This window comes from Tursiops truncatus, chromosome 6 (genome assembly GCF_011762595.2).
Source record: "Tursiops truncatus isolate mTurTru1 chromosome 6, mTurTru1.mat.Y, whole genome shotgun sequence".
NCBI lineage: Eukaryota > Metazoa > Chordata > Mammalia > Artiodactyla > Delphinidae > Tursiops > Tursiops truncatus.
The window spans coordinates 67,889,689-67,907,561 of NC_047039.1; positions in this window are offsets into that span (position 1 = coordinate 67,889,689).

Here is a 17,873-nt window from a genome sequence, read left to right on the forward strand (position 1 = left end):
GACCCCAACACAGTCGAAAATCCATGTTTAACTTTACAGTCAGCCCTCTGTATCCACAGTTTCTTATCCATGCATTCAACCAACCACAGATTGTGTAGTACTGTAGTACACACTTACTGAAAAAAATCCACATATAAGTGAACCCGAGCATCTCAAACCCAAGCTGTTCAAGGGTCAACTGTAGTTTCTTCCCTTCTTCTCAGGATTGTTATGAGAATGAAATTACATTCTCTTCTAAATAAGATGTCAGACAGTCTTACAGGGAGTGGTCATAGCAGTAATGACTACTGACATCCATGTAGTACCTCATGGATTGCAAACTACTGCCACTTATCTTAATTCTCACAACTGCTGGACGTAAAGATAGCTGAAACTACCACTACTCCATTATGAACAGTTAGGAGCCTTGCGACACTTTTTATCCCCAAGTGGCATCAGGCATTGCCCCACAGACTGTCGAAAAGTGGAAAGGGGGCCAAAATTCTGGATCCTGGAACCATCTTCTCCACTGGCCACCCCCTAGGGGCTGCTCAACTGTCAGTAAATTAGTACCTGCACAGCATTTTCAGGCCCTTCTGCCTATGATTCCTTCGCCTACTGCAATAAATTACATAAAAGAGACTGCTTGCCATCTGTTGACTATTAAAGAGACTCGCTCTCCTCACTGTAAGTTTGTGACATTAGTCTTTTTCTTTTCAAGCTCCTTATCAGACCTGTCCATGGAATGTAAGAATTGCCCCTTCTCCCCATAAGGCCCAAATTTTACATACTTATCTATGACCACATCAGAAATTGTGATGCACAAAACTATGATTGGGCGAACTGCCCTGTAGTGATCCCAGACCCCAAATTCATAAAACCTCTACCCCTGCCCCCACATTCCCTCACTCCCTTCACCCTCCCACCCCTGCCACCGTACCAACCCCCCAACCTCCCCCATCACACTTGTCAGGCCACCTTCCTATATTAGGTACCCAACATCATTATCCTCTTTCCCTCAAACAACATTTTTTAAGAAAGAATCAGAGAAAAAAATTCACAAGCCTTCTGAAACTCATTCGCCATAGGATAAACGATGCTAACAACTATAGCATTTCATAATCATGGAATCAAAAGGTAAAATAATAAGGTCACTTTAAGTAGGATTTCACAGTATTCAAATATTGGAAAAATATTAAGGCAAGAAGCTATTTTCTGACATCACATTAATAATGGTGGTGCCGATAGAAATAAAGACGCAGACATAGAGAATGGACTTGAGGACACAGGGAGGGGGAAGGGTAAGCTGGGACGAAGTGAGAGAGTGGCATGGACATATATACACTACCAAATGTAAAATAGATAGCTAGTGGGAAGCCGCCGCATAGCACAGGGAGACCAGCTCAGTGCTTTGTGACCACCTAGAGGGCTGGGATAGGGAGGGTAAGAGGGAGATGCAAGAGGGAGGAGATATGGGGACATATGTATATGTATAGCTGATTCACTTTGTAATAAAGCAGGAACTAACACACCATTGTAAAGCAATTATACTCCAGTAAAGATGTTAAAAATAATAATAATAATAATAATGGTGGTGCTGATTAACATATGTCCAGAGCACCCGGGCCCAGATTTAACCAGATACAGGTACCTGAATACTGTTTATCAGTATGTCCTGAAGGTTAGGAAATTTTTCTGAAATACATTATAAACTTCTATGTGGGACCTTAAACCTCACTAGCAATTGTTTGACTGTTAAGGCTGATATGACCATTATGTTTGCCTAGAATATTCTGGAAAGCCTTAAGAGACTTAGAATTTTTTTTAGAGGCTTAGAAAAGAATATGCCAGGTGGCCAAGATGGTGGAGTAGGAAGACCCTGAGCTCACCTCCTCCCACAAGCACACCAAAATTACAACTATTTCAGAGCAACTATCTATGATAACAACCTGAAGATTAGCAGGAAATTTTTCTACAACTAAAGTTTCTACAATTTGCCAGAAAATTTTCTACATATAAAGAAGGAACCACAGTAAGACTGGCAGGAGGGGCAGAGATGCAGTATAGTCAAGACTCGTACCCCTAGGTAAGTGACACACAAATGGGAAGATAATCACGATTGAAAATGTTCTCCCCAAGGAACGAGGGGTTTGAGCCCCACGCTGGGGTCCCCAACCCAGAGGTCCTGCACCAGGAAGATAAGCCTCCAGAATGGCTGGCCCTGCATACATGAGAGCCACAAGAAACACAGACTCAGCTCTTAAAAGGCACATGCAAAATCTCACATGCTCTGAGTCCCAGCACAAAGACTGGGACTTTGAAAGGAGCCTGGTTCGGATCCACTTGCTGATCTTGGAGAGCCTCCCAGAGAGGCAGAAGGCAACTGTGACTCCTCTGGGGACATAGACACTTGCAGCAGCCATTTGAGGGAGCTTATTCTACCATGAGGACACTGGTGCTGACAAGGGCCAATTTGGATTCTTCCCTCTAGCTTATTCATGCTGGAGGATTACCCATCCACCACTAGGCCAGCACCAGGTCTAGGACCCCTCAGGCCATGCAGCCAGCCATGCTGGAGAATGCCCAACCCACCAGTGGGCTGGCAGCCACAACATGAGGCAGGGCCTGGCAGCCAACTGGGCTGGGGGTTAGCCCTGCCTACCAGTGCACCCAGAGTATTCAGCCCTGCCACAACAAAAGGGTTCATGAAGCCCACAAAGGGGACACCCCTAAAGCATAAAGCTCTGTTGACTAGAGGGGAGTGTGTTGCTGGGCCCCATAGGATGTTTTGTACACAGTGTCACCTCTCCAACAATCAGAAAATGTAACTGATCTACCTAACACATAGAAATAAAATAGAGAGACATAAAGAACAAAGTGATGGTTATCAGTGGTGAGAGAGAAGGGGAGAGGGGTAGGGATTAAGAGGTACAAACTATTATTATGTATAAAATAAACAAGCTATAAGGATATACTGTACAGCACAGGGAATATAGCCAATATTTTATAATAACCAAAAAAATAAATAAAAGAAATAAACAGAGAATTAGGCAAAATGAGGAGACAGAGATATGTGTCTCAAAAGATGAAACAAGATAAAATCGCAAAAGAACTAAGTAAGTGAAATGGAAATAAGCAATCTACCCAATAAAGAGTTCAAGGTGATGATCATAAATATGCTCAATGAACTCACAAGAATGGACGAACACAGTGAGAAATTTAACAAAGAATTACAAAATATAAAGAACAACTGAACAGTGATGAAGAATACAATAACTGAAATGAAAAATACACTAGAAGGAATCAACAATAGTCTAAATGAGGGAATTCCCTGGCAGTCCAGTGGTTACGACTCCATGCTTCCACTGCAGGGGGCCCGGGTTCACTCGCTAGTAAGGGAACTAAGATCCTGCAAGCCGTGTGGCAAAAAAAAAAAAAAGACTAAATGATACAGATAAACAGATCAGTGAACTAGAAGACATAGTAGTAGAAATCACCCAAGCTGAGCAGAAAGAAGAAAAACAGAATCTTTCTAAATGAGGATAGTTTAAGATTTTAAGATCTACAAAAAACATTTTTTTTTCTGGGACAATATCAAACATACTAATATTTACATTATAGTGGTCCCAGAAGAAAAGAGAGACAGAAATGGGCAGAGAACTAATTTAAAGATGATAGATAAAAACTTCCCTGACCTGGAAAAAGAAACAGACATCCAGGTCCAGGAAACACAGAGAGTCCCAAACAAGATCAATCCAAAGAGGCCCACACCAAGACATATTATAATTAAAATGGTGAAAATTAAAGATAAAAGAATCTTAAAAGCAGCAAGAAAAAAGTAACAAGTTCTTCACAAGGGAACTACCATAAGGCCATCAGCTGACTTTTTAGCAGAAATTTTGCAGGCCAGAAGGTAGTGGCACAATATACTCAAAGTAATGAAAGGAAAACAAACCTACAGCCAAGAATATTCCACCCAGCAAGGCTATCATTCAGATTTGAAGGAGAAATAATCTTACAGACAAGCAAAAGCTAAAAGAATTCAGCACCACTAAACTGGCTTTACAAGAAATGTTAAAGGGACTTCTCTAAGCAGAAAAGAAATGACCACAACTACAATTATGAAAATTACGAAAGAAAAAAATCTCAATGGTAAAGGCAAATATATAGTAAAGACAGTAGATCAACCACTAATAAAGCTAGTAGGGAGGTTAAAAGACAAAAGTAGTAAACTCATCTATATCCATAATATCCACATACATTCATAAATATATATGTTCTTATATATGAACCTCATGGTAATCACAAACCAAAAACCTATGATAGATACAGACACACAACAGACAGGAATCCAAAAATAACACTAAAAAATCATCATCAAATTACAAGAGAGCAAAAGAAGAAGAAAGGAACAAAGAACTACCAAAACAACCTGAAAACAATTAACAAAACAGCAATAAGTACATACTTATCAATAATTACTTTAAATGTAAATGGACTAAATGCTCCAATCAAAAGACACAGAGTGGCTGAATGGATAAAAAAACAAGGCCCATATGTGTAATGCCTACAAGAGTGTCACTTCAGATCTAAAGACAGGCACAGACTGAAAGTGAGAGGCTGGAAAAAAATATTCCATGAAAATGGAAATGAAGGCTGGGGCACCAATATTTATATCAGACAAAATAGACTTTAAAACAAAGACTGTAACAAGAGACAAAGAAATACACTACATAATGATCAAGGGATCAATCCAATAAGAAGTCATAACAATTATAAATACATATGCATCCAACATAGGGGCATCTAAATACATAAAGCAAATATTAACAGGAATAAGTGAGAAATTGACAGTAACACAATAATAGTAAAGGACTTTAACACCTCACTGACATCAATGAACAGATAATCAACACAGAAATTCAATAAAGAAACACTGGCCTTAAATAACACATTAGATGAGATGGAAATATATATATGTATGAATATGTATACGTATGGAATGTGTACATACATTCCAGCCACAAGCAGCAGAATACACATTCTTTTCAAGTACACACGGGACATTCTCCAGAATATGCTAGGACACAAAACAAACCTCAGTAAATTTAAGAAAATTTAAGTCATATCAAGCACCTTTTCTAACCACAAGGCTATGAAACTAGAAATCAACTACAAGAAAAACAGCAAAACACACACACACGTGGAGGCTAAACAATGTGCTACTAAACAAACAGTGGGTCACTGAAAAATTCAAGAGGAAATGAAAAAATAACTGGAGGGACTGCAGTGTCATTCACCCCACTTATGTACACAGCCCACCTGAGCTGAGGTGTTGGCAGCAGCCACTCCGCACTAGGAACTCCAGTCGGAGGAGCCGGATGTGAGGCCTCTGCACATGGCCCTCTGTGAGCAAGTGAAACCCAACTAAGCAAAAGGAACAAAAAAGAAAAAAGCCATCTCAAGCTGTGACTATTTTCAAGGCTACTGTTTTTCTCTGTGGAACACTGCCTTTGGGGCAAAACAAGGAAGAAGCAGATGGCTCTAATGTGCAGTGCAGAAGGAGAGCCACTGCAGGCCAGCTTCTCCAACTCTGAAGGCACTCCAGCTGTGTGGCTGACGGGGTCTTGGTGCTCCCGCGCGATGACAGGACTAAGCCTCTGAGGTGGGAGAGCTAAGTTCAGGACATTGGACCCCCAGAGACCTCCTGGCTCCACGGAATATCAATCCGCGAGAGTATTCCCAGAGATCTCCATCTCAACGCTAAGACCAACTCCACTCAACAACCAGCAAGCTCCAGTGCTGGAAACCCGATGCCAAACAACTAGCAAGAAGGGTACAAAACCACACCCATCAGCGGAGAGGCTGCCTAAAATCATACTAACTTCACAGACACCCCAAAACACACCACAGGATGCGGTCCAGCCCACCAGAAAGAAAGGATCCAGCTCCGCCCACCAGGACACAGGCACCAGTCCCCTCAACCAGGAAGCCTACACAGCCCACTGAACCAACCTTACCCACTGGGGGCAGACACAAAAAACAACGGGAACTACGAACCTGCAGCCTGTGAAAAAGAGACCCCAAACATGGTAAGTTAAACAAAATGAGAGGACACAGAAATATGCAGCAGATGAAGGAGCAAGGTAAAAACCCACAAGAACAAACAAATGAAGAGGAAATAGGCAGTCTATCTGAAAAAAGATTCAGAGTAATGACAGTAAAGATGATCCAAAGTCATAGAAATAGAATGGAGAAAATACAAGAAACGTTTAACAAGGACCTAGAAGAACTAAAGAGAAAACAAACAATAATGAACAACGCAATAAATGAAATTTAAAATTCTCTAGAAGGAATCAATAGCAGAATAACTGAGGCAGAAGAACGGATAAGTGATCTGGAAGATAAAATAGTGGAAATAACTACCACAGAGCAGAATAAAGAAAAAAGAATAAAAAGAATTGAGGACAGTCTCAGGGACCTCTGGGACAACATTAAACATCCCAACATTCGAATTATAGGGGTCCCAGAAGAAGAAAAGAAAAAGACAAGGACTGAGAAAATATTTGAAGAGATTATATTTGAAAACTTCCCTAATATGGGAAAGGAAATACTCAAGTCCAAGAAGTGTAGACAATCCCACACAGGATAAATCCAAGGAGAAACATGCCAAGACATATATTAATCAAGCTATCAAAAATTAAATACAAAGAAAAACAATTAAAACCAGCAAAGGAAAAGCAACAAATAACATACAAGGGAATCCCCATAAGATTAACAACTGATCGTTCAGCAGAAACTCTGCAAGCCAGAAGGGAGTGGCAGGATATATTTAAAGCAATGAAAGGGAAAAAAACTAAAATGAAGATTACTCTACCTAGCAAGGATCTCATTCAGATTGGACAGACAAATTAAAACCTTTACAGACAAGCAAAAGTTAAGAGAATTCAGCACCACCAAACCAGCTTTACAACAAATGCTAAAGGAACTTCTCTAGGCAGGAAACACAAGAAAAGGAAAACACCTAAAAAAACAAACCCAAAACAATTAAGAAAATGGTAAAAGGAACATACACATCGATAATTACTTTAAATGTAAATGGATTAAACGCTCCACCCAAAAGACACAGACTGGCTTAATGGATACAAAAACAGGACCCCTATATATGCTGTCTACAACAGACCCATTTCAGACCTAGGGACACATACAGACTGAAAGCCAGGGGATGGAAAAAGAAATTCCATGCAAATAGAAATCAAAAGAAAGCTGGAGTAGCAATTCTCATATCAGACAAAAGAGACTTTAAAATAAAGACTATTACAAGAGACAAAGGACACTACATAATGATCAACGGATCAATCCAAGAAGAAGACATAACAACTATAAATATTTATGCACCCAACATAAGAGCACCTCAATACATAAAGCAAATGTTAACAGCCATAAAAAGGGAAATCAACAGTAACACAACAATAGTAGGGGACATTAACACCCCACTTTCACCAGTGGCCAGATCAACCAAAATGAAAATAAATAAGGAAACACAAGTTTTAAATGATACACTAAACAAGATGGACTTAATTGATATTTATACGACATTCCATCCAAAAACAACAGACTACACTTCCTTCTCAAGGGCTCATGGAACATTCTCCAGGACAGATGGTATCTTGGGTCAGAAATCAAGCCTTGGTAAATTTAAGACAATTGAAATCATATTAAGTATCTTTTCTGACCACAACACTATGAGACTAGACAGCAATTACAGGAAAAAACTTTAAAAATACAAACACATGGAGGCAAAACAGTATGCTACTAAATAACCAAGAGATCCCTGAAGGAATCAAAGAGGAAATCAAAAAATATGTAGAAACAAATGACAATGGGGCTTCCCTGGTGGTGCAGTGGTTGAGAGTCCACCTGCTGATGCAGGGGACACAGGTTCGTGCCCCAGTCCGGGAAGATCCCACATGCCGCAGAGCGGCTGGGCCCATGATCCATGGCCACTGAGCCTGCACGTCCAGAGCCTGTGCTCCGCAACGGGAGAGGCCACAACAGTGAGAGGCTCACGTACCGCAAAAAAAAAAAAAAAAGACAATGAAAACACGATGGCCCAAAACCTATGGGACACAGCAAAAGCAGTTCTAAGAGGGAAGTATATAACAATACAATCTTACCTCAGGAAACAAGAAAAATCTCAAATAAACAACTTAACCTTACAGCTAAAGCAATTAGAGAAAGAAGAACAACAACAAAACAACAACAAAAAAACCCAAAGTTAGCAGAAGGAAAGAAATCATAAACATCAGATCAGAAATAAATGAAAAAGAAATGAAGGAAACAACAGCAAAGATCAATAAAACTAAAAGCTGGTTCTTTGAGAAGATAAAATTGATAAACCATTAGCCAGACTCATCAAGAAAAAAAGGGAGAAGACTCAAGTCTACAGAGTAAGAAATGAAAAAGAAGAACTAACAACTGACACTACAGAAATACAAAGGATCATGAGAGCTTACTACAAGTAACTATATGCCAATAAAATAGACAACCACAACCTGGAAGAAATGGACAATTTTTTAGAAAAGCACAACCTTCCGAGACTGAACCAGGAAGAAATAGAAAATATAATCAGGTCAATCACAAGCATTGAAATTGGGATTGTGATTAAAAATCTTCCAACAAACAAAAGCCCAGGGCCAGGTGGCTTCACAGGAGAATTCTATCAAACATTTAGAGAAGCGCTAACACCTATCCTTCTCAAACTCTTCCAAAATATAGCAGAGGGAGGAACATTCCCAAAGTCATTCTATGAGGCCACCATCACCCTGATACCAAAACCAGACAGAGATGTCACAAAGAAAGAAAACTACAGCTCAATATCACTGATGAATATAAATGCAAAAATCCTCAACAAAATACTAGTAAACAGAATCCAACAGCACATTAAAAGGATCATACATCATGATCAAGTGGGGTTTATCCCAGGAAAGCAAGGATTCTTCAACATATGCAAATCAATCAATGTGACACACCATATTAACAAACTGAAGGATAAAAACCATATGATAATCTCAATAGATGCAGGAAAAGCTTTTGTCAAAATTCAACACCCATTTATGATAAAAACCCTCCAGAATGTAGGCATAGAGGGAACCTACCTCAGCATAATAAAGGCTATATATAACAAACCCACAGCCAACATCATTCTCAATGGTGAAAAACTGAAACCACTTCCACTAAGATCAGGAACAAGACAAGGTTGCCCACTCTCACCACTATTATTCAACACAGTTTTGAAAGTTTTAGCCACAGCAATCAGAGACAAAAAAGAAATAAAAGGAATATAAATCGGAAAAGAAGAAGCAAAACTGTCACTGTTTGCAGATGACATGATACTATACATAGAGAATCTTAGAGATGCTACCAGAAAAACTAGAGGTAATCAATGAATTTGGTAAAGTAGCAGGATACAAAATTAATGCACAGAAATCTGTTGCATTCCTATACACTAATGATGAGAAATCTGAAAGAGAAATTATGGAAACACTACCATTTACCACTGCAACAAAAAGAATAAAATACCTAGGAATAAATCGACCTAGGGAGACAAAAGACCTGTGTGCAGAAAACTATAAGACACTGATGAAAGAAATTAAAGATGATACAAACAGATGGAGAGATGTACCGTGTTCTTAGATTGGAAGAATCAACATTGTGAAAATGACTATACTACCCAAAGCAATCTGCAGATTCAATGCAATCCCTATCAAACTACCAATGGCATTTTTCACAGAACTAGAACAAAAAATTTCATAATTTGTATGGAAATAGGAAAGACCCCAAATAGCCAAAGCAATCTTGAGAAAGAAAAATGGAGTTGGAGTAATCACGCTCCCTGCCTTCAGACTATACTACAAAGCTACAGTAATCAAGACAGTATGGTACTGGCACAAAAATAAAAATATAGATCAATGGAACAGGATAGAAAGCCCAGGGATAAACCCACGCACATATGGTCATGGTCAGCCTATCTTTGATAAAGGAGGCAAGAGTATACAATGGAGAAGAGACAGCCTCTTCAATGAGTGGTGCTGGGGAAATTGGACAGCTACATGTAAAAGAATGAAATTAGAACACTTCCTAACACCATACACAAAAATAAACTCAAAATGTATTAAAGACCTAACTGTAAGGCCAGACACTATCAAACTCTTAGAGGAAAACATAGGCAGAACACTCCATGACATAGATCACAGCAAGATCCTTTTTGACCCACCTCCTAGAGAAATGGAAAAAAAACCAAAAATAAATGAATGGGACCTAATGAAACTTAAAAGCTTTTGCACAGCAAAGGAAACCATAAACAAGACGAAAAGACAACCCTCAGGATGGGAGAAAATATTTGCAAACAAAGCAACTGATAAAGGATTAATCTCCAAAATATACAAGCAGCTCATGCAGCTCAATATCAAATAAAACAAACAACCCAATCCAAAAATGGGCAGAAGGGGCTTCCCTGGTGGCGCGGTGGTTGAGAGCCTGCCTGCCGATGCAGGGGACACAGGTTCGTGCTCCGGTCCGGGAGGATCCCATATGCCGCGGAGCAGCTGGGCCCGTGAGCCATGGCCGCTGAGCCTGCGTGCCCGGAGCCTTTGCTCTGCAACGGGAGAGGCCACAACAGTGAGAGGCCCGCGTACCGCAAAAAAAAAAAAAAAAAAAAAAAAAAATGGGCAGAAGACCTAAACAGACATTTCTCCAAAGAAGATATACAGACTGCCAACACACACGTGAAAGGATGCTCAACCACACAAATCATTAGAGAAATGCAAATCAAAACTACAATGAGGTATCACCTCACACCAGTCAGAATGGCCATCACCAAAAAATATACAAACAATAAATGCTGGAAAGGGTGTGGAGAAAAAGGAACCCTCTTACACTGTTGGTGGAATGTAAATTGATACAGGCACTATGGAGGACAGTATGCAGGTTCCTTAAAAAACTAAAAATAGAATTACCATACGACCCAGCAATCCCACTACTGGGCATATACCCTGAGAAAACCATAATTCAAAAAGAGTCATGTACCACAATGTTCACTGCAGCACTATTTACAATAGCCAGGACATGGAAGCAACCTAAGTGTCCATCGAAAGATGAATGGTTAAAGAAGATGTGGCACATATATATAATGGAATATTACTCAGCCATAAAAAGAAACAAAATTGAGTTATTTGTAGTGAGGTGGATGGACCTAGAGTCTGTCATACAGAGTGAAGTAAGTCAGAAAGAGAAAAAGAAACACCATATGCTAACACATATATATGGAATCTTAAAAAAAAAATGTTTCTGAAGAACCTAGGGGCAGGACAGGAATAAAGACACAGATGTAGAGAATGGACTTGAGGACACGGGGAGGGGGGCGGGTAAGCTGGGACAAAGTGAGAGAGTGGCATGGACAAATATACACTACCAAATGTAAAGTAGATAGCTAGTGGGAAGCATCCGCATAGCACAGGGAGATCAGCTTGTGCTTTGTGATCACCTAGAGGGATGGGGTAGGGAGGCTGGGAGAGATAGGCAAGAGGGAGGGGATATGGGGATATACGTACATGTATAGCTGATTCACTTTGTCATACAGCAGCAACTAACACAACAATGTAAAGCAATTATACTCTAATAAAGTTTTTTAAAAAAAAATACCTGGAGGCAAATGAAAATGGAAACACAATGATCCAAAATCTATAGTGAGCAGCAAAAGCAGCTCTAAGAGGGAAGTTTATAGCAATACGAGCCTATCTCAGGAAACAAGAAAAATACCAAATAAACAAACAAACCTTACACCTAAAGGAACTAGAGAAAGAAGAACAAACAAAACACAAAATTAGTAGAGGAAAGAAATAATACAGAAAATAGCAGAAATAAAATAGAGACTAAAAAAAAATAGAAATGATCAGTGAAACTAAAAGCTGGTTCCTTAAAGAGATAAATAAAACTGATAAACATACAGCCAAACTCATTACAAAAAGAGAGGATCCAAAAAATAATATCAGGGCTTCCCTGGTGGCGCAGTGGTTGAGAATCTGCCTGCTAATGCAGGTGACACAGGTTCGAGCCCTGGTCTGGGAGGATCCCACATGCCATGGAGCAACTAGGCCCGTGAGCCACAACTACTAAGCCTGCGCGTCTGGAGCCTGTGCTCCACAACAAGAGAGGCAACTACAGTGAGAGGCCCGTGCACCGCGATGAAGAGTGGCCCCCGCTTGCCACAACTGGAGAAAGCCCTTGCACAGAAACGAAGACCCAACACAGCAAAAATAAATAAATAAATTTAAAACAAAAACAAAAAATAATATCAGAAATACAAAAAAGAGAAGTTACAACTGACACCACAGAAATAAAAAAAGATCATGAGAGATTATTATGAACAATTATATGTCAATACAGTGGACAACCTAGAAGAAATGGATATGTTTTTAGAAATGTACAATATCCCTAAACTAAATCAGGATGAAATAGAAAATATAAACAGATGAATTACTAGTAATGAAATTGAATCAGTAATTAAAAAAGAAAAAACTTCCCAAGAAACAACAGTCCAGAACCAGAGAGCTGCACAGGTGAATTCTACCAAACATTTAAAGAACAGTTAACACCCATCCTTCTCAAACTATTCCAAAAAATTGAAGAGAAAGGAATGTTTCTGAACTCATTCTATGAGGCCAGCATCACCCTGACACCAAAACAAGACAAAGACACCACACAAAAAAGAAAACTACAGGCCTATATCACTGATGAACACAGAAGCAAAAATCCTTAACAAAATATTAGCAAACTGAATTTAGCAATACCTTAAAAGGATCATACCATGATCAACTGGGATTTATCCCACAGATGCAAGGATTTTTCAATATCCACAAATCAATCAATATGATATACCACATTAACAAATTAAGGAATAAAAATCACATGACAATCTCAAAAGAAGCAGAAAACGCTTCTGACAGAATTCAACATCCATTTATGATAAAAAACCTCTCAACAAAGTGGGTATAGAGGGAATATAACTCAACACAATAAAGACCATACAAGACAAACCTACATTCAACATCATACTCAATGTTAAAAAGCTAAAAGCATTTCCTCTAAGACCAGGAACAAAATAAGGATGCCCACTCTCACCACTTTTATTCAGCATAATATTGGAGTTCCTAGCCAATAGCAATCAGAAAAGAAAAAGAAATAAAAGGAATCCAAATTGGAAAGGAAGAAGTAAAACTGTCACTGTTTGCAGATGACATGATACTATATACATAGACTATCCTAAAGATACCACCAAAAACTATTAGAATTAATAAATTAATTCAGTAAAGTTGCAGGATACAAAATTAAAATACAGAAAATGTTGCATTTCCATACACTAACAATAAACTATCTGAAAGAGGAATGGAGTTTACAACTCCATCCAAAAGCATAAAATTCCTAATAATAAATCTAACCACGTAGGTAAAAGATCTTTATACTGAAAACTATAAGACACTGATAAAAATAACTGAAGATGACACAAACAAATGGAAAGATACACTGTGCTTATGCACTGGAAGAATTAATATTGTTAAAATGACCATACTACCCAAGGCAACGTACAGATCCAATGCAACCACTATCAAAATACCAATGGCATTTTTCACAGAACTAGAACAAATAACTCTAAAATCTGTATGGAAACACAAAAGACCACAAATAGCCAAAACAATCTTGAGAAAGAAGAGAAAAACTGGAGGTATCGGGACTTCCCTGGTGGTCCAGTGGTTAAGACTACACACTTCCAATGAAGTGGGGAGGCATAGATTCAATCGCTGGTCAGGGAACTAAGATCCCACATGCCACATGGTGCAGTAAAAAAATAACCCAAAAAACAAACAAACAAACAAAAAAAAACGGAGGTATCATGATGCCTGATTTCAGACTATACTAAAAAGCTACAGTTATCAAAATAGTATGGGGATTTCCCTGGTGGTCCAGTGGTTGAGAATTCACCTTTCAGTGTTGGGGGTGTGGGTTTGATCCCTGGTTGGGGAGTTAAGATCCCACATGCCTCACAGCCAATAAACCAAAACATAAAACAGAAGCAGTATTGTAACAAATTCAATAAAGACTTTAAAAAAATGATCCACATCAAAAAAAAAAAATCTAAACAAACAAACAAACAAAAATGGTATGAAACTGACATAAAACCAGACACATAGATCAATGGGACTGAATAGAGAGCCCAGAAATGAACCCACACTTATATGGACAATTAATCTACAACAAAGGAGGCAAGAACATACAATGGGTAAAAGACAGCCTCTTCAATAAGTGGTGTTGGGAAAACCGGACAGCTACATGCAAAAGAATCACACTGGACTACTTTCTCACAACATATACAAAAGTAAATTCAAAATTGACTAAAGACTTAAATGTAAGATCTGAAACCATAAAACTCCTAGAAGAAAATGTAGGTAGTACGCTCTTTGACATGCATCTTCGTAATATTTTTTTGGAATGTCTCCTCAGGCAAGGGAAACAAAAACAAAAATAAACAAATGGGACTAGATCAAACTAAAAGGGTTTTGCACTGCAAAGGAAACTATCAACAAAATGAAAAGGCAACCTACTGAATGGGAGAAGATACTTGCAAATGACATATCTGATAAGAGGGTAATATCCAAAACACATGAAAAACTCAGACAACTCAACATCAAAAAACAAACAACCCAATTAAAAATGGGTAGAAGACCTGAATGAGCACTTTTCCAAAGAAGACATACAGATGGCCAACAGGCACATGAAATGATGCTCAACACTGCTAATCATCAATGAAATGCAAATCAAAACCACAATGAGATATTACCTCACACCTCTCAGAATAATTATTATCAAAAAGACAACAAATTACAAGTGTTGGTGAGCATGTGGAGAAAAGGGAACCCTTGTGCATGTTAGTGGGAATGTAAGTTGGTACAGCCACTATGGAAAATTATATGGAGGTTTCTCAAAAAATTAAAAATGAAATTAGTATGTGATCCAGTAATTCCACTTCCAGGTATTTTTTCAAAAAACAAAAAACACTAATTTGAAAAGGTATATGCGTCCCTATGTTCCACAATGGGATAGGCCACAACAGTGAGAGACCCGCATACCGCAAAAAAAAAAAAAAGATATATAGTCCCCATTGTATCCCCATATCATTCACACAAAAATAAACACAATTGTGTGTGAGGTTGGGGAAGGGGGCCCGGGGCGGTGGGGGGCGGGAATGATATCTCTTGCCTCGTAAGATGACAGAAGTAGGAGGTAGGTAAATAATGTGGCATATGACTTAGAGCAGGCATTCTTCCATCCTGATCTGGCAGCAAACCTTTCTCCCTCATAAGTGCAGGCTCCATCCTGCTTTCAAGCCCGGGCCACTTTGGGCCACTAGAAACTGAACAGTTCTCCAAACTAGACAATAAACCAACTACTGCTTTCAATTACTCATTAAAAGTGCACTGTTAAGTAGAAAGAGTATGTTCAGTGACTGACCCAAAGAAGAATCTTCCCTAAGGAAATTCTGAATAGGATTTTCTAACAGCACAGCCAAAGAGAAGTTCTAGGCAAAGCAGGCTGTGATTAGCAAAAAAAAAAAGAAGGAGGAAAATCTCATGGTTTGGGTTTCAAAACTGTCTATGTGCCATTTAATACAATAACATATTGCCAAAAGCAGTCAGGCTATGGAAAGCATGACCTGTAATCATTAAAAACAGAGATTATGTCTTCTCCATTCTCAACAAATTTAAATTTAGGACAGATGACATGACTAGCCTCATCCCAGCCAAGTTAGAGAGGTTTTGTCTTTCCCCTCTCATTATTCCTAGAGTATGATTTTCTAGGAACTAAAATCTTTACAAATGTAATTGATCCAACCAATCAGAGTTGCCAACTGGTTCTGAGCCGAAGGCCATGTCCAGGGAGTTCCATAAACTTTGTGTAGTGCCAAATACATGATTCTGGTCTCTAAACTTTCACAGTATGCTTTGACAATGGCAAGACAAAGGGAAAATTGTTATTCTAGTTAAAGCAATTGTTCCATGGAGCCCGAGGCTTGTGGAAGAACGATGACTAGATGGAAAAACATAGATTCTGACTTCTTGGGTATGACATGGACCAAGGCACTATATGGGGCACAACAAACAGCTTTCAAGGCATTCTGCCTGCTGAGCAAATGGAACAAAGCTACAGAACCATGAAGCTGGGAGTCAAGACTCATAAATTAATTCTGGTATCATATTTGATTCACTCCTGCCAAGTTTTGCTAAACATCACCATCCAATACCACATAAATGTTTGGAAATGCTTTAATTAATATGTCCTGTGACTATATATTTTCCCCTTTTTTTGGAAAGACCAAAAGAGCTTAGTCACCAATATTGTTGGAAAGGAACAAAAGTTGGAATGCTAAAACAGAAAATACTTCAAATATCATTGTGTGGCTGTTTAAGCCAAGCTTGGTCTTCTATGTTTTGTCCAAGTTAATATTAAATGCAGTTTCTTTTTTCTGAGCACATGGTCTAATGGGGAGGCAATCTTAAAAAGAAGTATTAATTGAGAACCATGGAGCAATGTAGTACCATGCCTACCTTGCAAAGTAAAAATAGGCAAATGAGATTTAGCACGTGCCTTTGTGAATGTGTGATTCCTATATTCAAGTTAAATGTATTTAGCATATACGACAGGACAAGAGAGCCATAATCCTTGACTTCACAGGGCACACAGAATAGTGGAAATGACTAATTAAACAAGCTATTACAAAGCACTGTTATATGTGTCATGCAAGAAGAAGACAGGGATGGTGTGGGAGCACAAATGGGCACCTAACAGGAGCTTAGAAAGTCAGGAAAGACTTTCTAGAAGAAGCTGAAGCCTGAATAATAAATAGCCTTTTTGAGATAAAACAGGAATACTCCCAGTTTTAGAGAAGATTACACTGATGAGGGTAGGTGTTTGTTTGTGGCTTGTTATTATTCATCCACCAATTCTGCAAATATTTATTGAATGCACACTGCATTTCAGGTATACAGTAAAAGACATTCCCTTCTTAATTTTATTATAATAGTAGTAATAGTATAGTATCGAAGATAACTATCTAATAAGTTATAGATGATGTGTTTATTAATTTTGTCTTTCATTCAACAAACACTAGGTTGAATGCCTAGGACAGATAGCTAACATTTCTCAGGTTGTTGATATAAAAGGAAGTCAAAATCAGGCAAAGCCTCTGCCTACATCTGAAGTCAGTTCAACTGGCTAGATATTTATTCATTGTACTTCAATCCTTTGTGCTACTGAAGCATGGTGATTTTAAAATATAGTTACGAAGTTCTGTCAGGGATCTATGATTCTACTCACTCCATTCATATAGAATACTAACTGTGTAACATAATATTAATAACTTTTGTGGGGTCTATATATAGTTTAGTCTATATATAGTTCATTCCCTACAGCCCCTTAATTAAGAGATAGATGTATTTGGCCTGAATAGTATTTTTAGAAATAGAAATTTCACATAATTTTCTCTTGATAACATTGGGTTTCTCTTGAAAGACTTGAAAATCTAGCAATATTTGCCTGTTTTCACAAGGCAACAACTGGCTGGTGTTGAGAAGCAGCTACCCCTTTAAAATGCTAATGTGCCACAGCTGCAACCCCTTCCTATTGTCTTACACGTGGCCCACTGCTATCATTTACATGACTTGGCTGGTACCTCTGGGCAGGTAAGTTTGTGACCTATGTCCTACATCTATGCTACTCAAAGTAAAGTCCACAGACAAGCAGAATCAGTGATACCTAGAAGTATGGGATAAATGTAAATT